At 40.2% G+C, this 6,898-nt stretch overlaps 1 pseudogene; it reads left to right on the top strand.

The window, feature by feature from the left end:
- Positions 1 to 4,631: 4,631 nt before the first annotated feature.
- On the top strand, positions 4,632 to 6,056 carry LOC114095788 (tRNA (guanine(6)-N(2))-methyltransferase THUMP3 pseudogene; annotated as a pseudogene).
- The last annotated feature ends 842 nt before the right edge of the window (positions 6,057 to 6,898 follow it).

Genomic DNA, 6,898 nt, shown 5'->3' with positions numbered 1-6,898 from the left:
AAGGGAAGGAGGAGGTACTGGGGAATGAAACTGACCAAATTATGTTATATGCACCTATGAATAGATCACAATGAATCCCCCTATTTATAATGCATCAAAAAAATTTTTAAATAATCTCATAAAATTCCATAAAAAATGAGGAGGAGAAGGAAGAAGAAGATGAAGAATTTTGGAAAGCCCTAGAACACTTCAGATTCCATATCTGTATTGGGGGGAGATCAAATGCAATATTCCCTAATACTTTTCTCTTGTCTGGATTGATCAGTTACTTGAGAAATAAGAAAGTGTAATTACTTTTTTAATCCAGTACGTTCTGAGTCAAGACATATGTCCCCATGTTCTTTAAAAGGAAACAATATTTAGCCAGGTGCAGTGGTGCACACTTGTAATCCCAGCAGCTCAGAAGGCTGACGCAGGAAGATTGTGAGTTCAAAGCCAGCCTCGGAAAAAGTGAGGCACTAAGCAACTCAGTAAGTCCGTGTCTCTAAATAAAACACAAAAGAAAGAGGGGATTTGGGGATGTGGCTCACTGGTCAAGTGCCCCTGAGTTCAATCCCCAGTAACCAAAAAAGGAAATAATATTTATAGATCAGCTGACAGCTATAAATAAACATCATATTCTTTTTTTACTTTTTTAAATTGACTTTTTATATGCAACAGTGGAATGCATTACAATTCATATTACACATATAGTGCACATTTTTTCATATCTCTGGTTATATATAAAGCATGTTGACATCAATTCGTGTCTTCATACATGTACTTTGGATAATAATGTTCATCACATTCCACCATAATTTCTAACTCCCTGCCCTCTCCCTTTCCCTCCCACCCCTCTGCCCTATCTAGAGTTCACCTAATCCTCCCATGCCCACCCTTTCTCCCCCACTATGAATCAGTCACCTTATATCAGAGAAAACATTTGTCATTTGTTTTGGGGGGATTGACTAACTTAACTTAGCATTATCTTCTCCAATGCCATCCATTTACCTGCAAATGCCATGATAAACACCATGTTCTTTTGAGAGAATGTGTTTTAACATATATATTACATTGTTAAAATGTATTAGACTGTAACTCTTTACTTTTCCCTGTGTAGACATGAAGGGCATCAGCATAAATTAAGAGTATGTTTATAAGGAATGGAGAACATGTGTAATAAAGACTGGTAAAAGAGTTAGAAACTTCTAATAGAAGCAGCAGAGGCAGCATTTTGAACATATTGAAACAGCCAAATTTTATGCAATAGAACTACAGTATCCTTTTTGTAATTTTGTGAGCAATGTTTTATAAGTAATCAACTTTTCTGGTATAGAAAATGTTAATTGGATAATATTATAAGTGAATCAATAATATTCAGAATTAATGGAAGCGATTACTTTTCTAGAAAATTTTTCAATTAGTTTTTCCCCTTGTAACTTTCTCTTTTTCCTAATAAAAGACATAATTGTGGTGGCAGTGTTCACTATTGAATGGGATGGCAGCAGTGGAGGGCTGTAGTTAAAGGTGGTGGTAACAGTTGTGAGTGGTACCAATGGGTGGTGGCAGTTGGTGGGGTGTGGTGGTAGTTAGGGGATGTGTGGTGGTAGTTGGGGGATGTGTGGTGGTAGTTGGGGGACGTTGTAGCTTTGATCTAGAACATCCTCCAAAGGCTCATGTGTTGAAGGTTTGGTCCCCAGGGAAGTAATGTCCAGAGATGGGGCTCTTTGAAAAGCAATGGATCATGAAGACTCTGACCTCATCAGTGGATTAATCCATTGATGGCTGGAAGGACTCCGGGGAGGTGGAGGAAACTGCAGGGAGGTGGAGCATGGTTGGAGGAAGCAAGTCATTAGGGGTGTGCCTCTGGAGACTACGTCTTCTCCCTGGCCAGCCTCCTGCCTCCCCCACCCCACCTCCTCTGTCCCTCTCTCCTGCCTCCCTCCCTGCCTCCTGGGGCTGTCAGGAGCTGAGCAGCTTTCCTCCACTACATCCTTCTGCCATGATGTTCTGCCTCACTTCAGGACCAAAGCAATGGAGCCAGCAGACCACGGACTGAAACCTGTGAAACCACGAGCCAAAATAAATCTTTCCTCTTCTAAGTTGTTTTGACAGGTATTTTGTCATCCTGACAAAAAGCTCTCTAACACAGGGGAGGCAGCAGTGGTAACCCTTGTGGGTAGTGGTGATGATGGAGGTGGTAGTTGTGGGTAGCAGTAATGGCAACAGAGGTGGCAGTTATGGGGGTGGTGGTGGTGGTGGTGGTAGTGAAGGAGGTGGTTGGGGGTGATGATGATATTACTGGACAGTGGCTACTGTGGGCAGTGATGGTAGTGGTAGTTGGAGAGGGTATTACGAATAAATGGTGGTGAGGTGGAGGAGATAGTTTTGAGTGGGGGGAGTAATGGAGATAGCAACTTGGGAAGACAGCAGTAACGGTTGAGTGGTACTAGCTGTGTGTAGCAATGGTGGTGATGTTAGTTGAGATGGGTAGTTATGAGGGGTAGAGGTTGGTAATGGTGGTTGTACTTGTTGGAGAAGATGATGATGATAGCTGTGGATGGAAGTAGTTATGGGAGGTGGCAGTTGTATATATTTGGCTGAGTGTGGGAGAAACACAGGCAGGGGTAATTACTCTTAAGGAAAATTTTTGTGATTGTTTTACATGATCCCATTACTAAATATATAACATGCATAGCCAGTGTATATTATGATAAGATGTGGTTTAACATCGCTAATCATAAAACCAACACTGTCACCAAAGCTATCTGGGTTTCCTTTTCTGTCCATCTGTTGATGTCACTGAGGGAAACTCAACAATGTAACAAGGAAACTGTGCCACTTCTCTGACTGACAGTAACTTAACTACTATTACCTCTGTGCGTTCCATGTCATGGAAGGTGGCGGAGGCGGGGGGCGGGGGAGGGTACATATATACTTAATTTAATCCTCATAAAAGTACATATGATTTCTATTTTGCCAATAGACACGCTTAGGATGAATGAATGATATTGAACATTTTGCTAAGGTCATTCAGTTAAGAGGTAAAGTTGGATTTAAAATTAAATCTGTCACTAAACCCTATTATTATCCCTCCTGAGATGTATAATTGAGGGTCTACAGTGGGGAGAGATAGCTGCCCTTTGGGTTGGGAGTAGAGGGACCATGGTATAGAGCATGTTTTCAAAATCTCTCTTTTTTTCTAAAACAAATAAATCAATGAAATGTGGCCACACTTAAATCTACTAGAGGGGGAAATAGATGTGCCTGGGGAAGAAAAAAGACTGATCTTTCTACTTATAAGTCTCTTGAAGTAAGGTAAGTAAAATGAAAATATTTTTAATAAAACTGGAGAACTTGATGGAGGAGGAGCACGACCCAGTACCAGGTGTGACAGCTCCCAGTTCTGAGGAGCACTTGTATCACATTTTGCTCCTCCTCCGATCCTTTGAATTGATGGGATTGTTTTACTGGATACTCTGGTTCCATTTTGTTTCTTCCACTCCTTGCCTGTGTACTTTGGGTAAGTACTTTAGACTCTCTGAACCACTGTTTTTCATCTAGAATTTTCAAATAACAACCTCATAAGATTACTGCAAAATTAAGTGACATATGTACCATTACTAAGTACTTAACATGTATAGGCAGTGATGTGCACCTTCACATGCATTATTGTTGTGGTGTGAACTGATAAATACAATCAATAAGAGTATAAGTTATAGGTTATAGATTAGTAAAAAATATATATTATAGATATAAGATTTTTGATAAGTGAAATAAGACAATTATAAAGTAAGGACTGTCATAGACAGGCCTAAGACTCCATTTTGCTGCCTTCTATTAAAAAAAAAAAACTGTATTCAACGCAGGATACAACGCTCAAACTCAGGATACGGTTGTCTAACACCTGCTCGAACCCAAGATGCGATTGTGAGTTGCTGTGCCAATTGCTGTCTTAGCTTCTATGATTGGCTTGTTTGTATGACACTAAGGAAAGCCCCTGAGTTGTGGTTTTCATCTTTAAGTTCCCAGGATACAGGCCAGGAAATTGCTGTTCTCCCGCAGAGCTTCCGTCTCTATGGGTGGGTGACAGTCCCCAGCCAGGTAAATAAAGCTCTCTTCGATTTGAATTTGGACTCAGAGTGTTTTCTGAAGCGGCTTCCCATAACATTATCAGCATTCATTCATTCATTAAATGATTTATTGAGCAACTCCATGCATTAGTCACTGTGTTAAGTGCTAGATACAGACACCAAGGGTACAGATGACAATCTGTGTCCTTGTGCAGCCGACATTCCAGCTAGATGAGATGAACAAAAAAACAAAGATGAACACTGAATGTTAGGTGGTGGGAAATGATGCGAAGGAGAAGAGCAGAGAAGGGAAATGAGGAGTGTCCCAGTGGAGGAGGGGGTCACCATTTTAAGTTGGGTAGCTAAGGAAGCATTCAGACAGAGGTGGCATTGAAGAAAGACCCAAAGAAAGACAATGAGCCAGGAAAATGTACACCAGAAGAGTAATCCAGGCACATGGGAGGTCAAAACACAGCACCCATGAGAACTTACTGGTGTGTTTCAAGATCAACAAGGAGGAGGAGGTGAGGCGACTTCCGGCGGCGTGACCTGAGCACAGGGCCTGCAGGGTGACGGAGCCGGAAGGGGATTGTATTAGTAAACCTGGAGTCATTGCTGACATGTCTGACATTCAAGAAGCTACTAACCAGCTCCTGGATGTGAACCTTCATGACAACCAGAGATCTGTACCAGTGACAGAAAGTAGCATCAGAAGTTCATTGTCTGAGATCAGTTGATAATTTATTTGTGGTTGTTCAGGAATTTCCAGATTACCAGTTCAAAAATACAAAGGAAGAAGTTCTAAAGGATTTTGAAGACTTGGCTGGAAAACTCCCATGGCCAGATCCTTTAAAAATATGGAAAATTAACACCAGTTTCAAGAAAAAAAAAAAAGCGCAAGAAGATAAATCAAAATTCCAGTAAAGGGAAGATTGATAATGGACAAGGAGACAAATTAGATGAGAGAGATGTTAAAGAATTCACCAACAATGATTTAGATTCACACATCTTAGACTATTATGAAAATCCAGCCATCAAAGAGGAGATATTAACATTAGTAAGTGATGGCTTGGCATCTTGCAAAGATGAGATCGATGAAGGCTCAAAAGAAGAAACTGAGCATCAAACACTAAAGTTTAGAGTCACGTGCAACAAGGCAGGAGAGAAACATTGCTTTACCTCAAATGAGGCTGCAAGAGATTGGGGGGTGCTGTTCAAGATTATTTTAAGTGGAAGGCTGATATGACCAACTTTGACGTGGAGGTTCTCTTGAATATCCATGATAATGAAATCATCGTGGGAATTGCATTGACTGAGGAAAGTCTCCACCGCAGAAATATTACACATTTTGGACCTACAACTCTTAGATCTACTCTTGCCTATGGGATGCTCAGGCTTTGTGCACCTCAACCTACTGATATAATAATTGATCAAATGTGTGGAACAGAGGCAATACCAATAGAGGGAGCAATGGAATGGGCTGACTGTTATCATATTGCTGGTGATAATAATCCCCTGGCTGTGAAAAGAGCAGCAAATAACATCTCATCTTTACTCACCAAGAGCCAGATGAAAGATGGCAAACCATCCTGGGGTTTGCCCATTGATGCTGTGCAGTGGGACATTTGCAATCTCCCATTGAGAACTGGTTCTGTGGACATTATTGTAACAGATATGCCATTTGGAAAAAGAATGGGCTCCAAGAAGAGAAACTGGAATCTTTATCCAGCTTGCCTGCGAGAGATGAGCCGTGTCTGTAGACCCGGGACAGGCCAAGCTGTTCTACTTACTCAGGACAAGAAATACTTTACCAAGGCATTATCTGGAATGGGACACGTATGGTGAAAAGTGCCTACAGTCTGGGTGAATATTGGGGGTCTTCATGCTGCAGTTTATTTTCTGAAACGTACACCCCAAGCTTTTGTTCATCCTGTGGAACAAGATGGAGAGAGAGGAACTCCTTGGTAATGCATAGGATGAAGATAATTAAGAGTATTATACTTTTCAACACTGGGAATGTCAGCATGAAGAACTTTAGAGAAAAATAGTATTAACAAAAGTGCAGTCTACTATTTAAACAAGTCCAAAGCTCTTCTCCTTGGTTAGCAAGATACAAAGTAATGTAATATAACTTTAAAAGAAAACATTTTCCTTGGGGATATTTTGAAAAGGGTAGCTGTGCAATTAGTATTTTTCTTACACTGCTTTAAAGATGATTAGGGAAAAGCCTACCAAGGTACTCTAGGATCTAGGTTTTAGAATGTTTTATTTTTATTGTGTCAAGTGGAAAGCCACCTTGGCCCAAAGGCAAAGTGTCTTAAGCTACATCTTTCTACCTATGCAGCTTTGCTATTTAATAGCTCAGTACTCTTTACCTCAACCTCAGAAAAATGAAGCACTATTACATTTTGTGAATAGTATTTGCCCCATGACAAAATGGAGTAGACCTATAGGAAAATTTACCATCTGCCTTAAAAATTAAAGTATGCATGTTATCCAGATTAATATACAGAACTAAAACAGAGGGGTAGAATTTATGAAAGGGTTTGCAAAGACACTTTACTTTTTTTTTTTAACAGTACCAGAAACATAGATAGCTGGGGTGTGGGACCTACAAGCCAAATCAAGAGTTTTTTTTTTCAGTTTACAAGTCTGTTGTTTTTCAAGGCAACCATAAACATGTCTTCAGTACTTTTTTTGTTGAGAGAAAAAAAAATAGTCTATGTTCAAATGAAAACTTAATTTAGGGGCCATCTAAGTTTGTTATTTCCTCGTGGATTATTTTTCACATTTAGTTGCTTTTCGACTCGCAGGAAGTTCTTCCTGAGTTTTGTGGAAAGTGAACC

The sequence above is a fragment of the Marmota flaviventris genome, chromosome 18 (assembly GCF_047511675.1).
Source record: "Marmota flaviventris isolate mMarFla1 chromosome 18, mMarFla1.hap1, whole genome shotgun sequence".
NCBI lineage: Eukaryota > Metazoa > Chordata > Mammalia > Rodentia > Sciuridae > Marmota > Marmota flaviventris.
The sequence above is the reverse complement of the archived record's forward strand: the minus strand, read 5'-3'. Positions and strand labels throughout refer to the sequence as shown.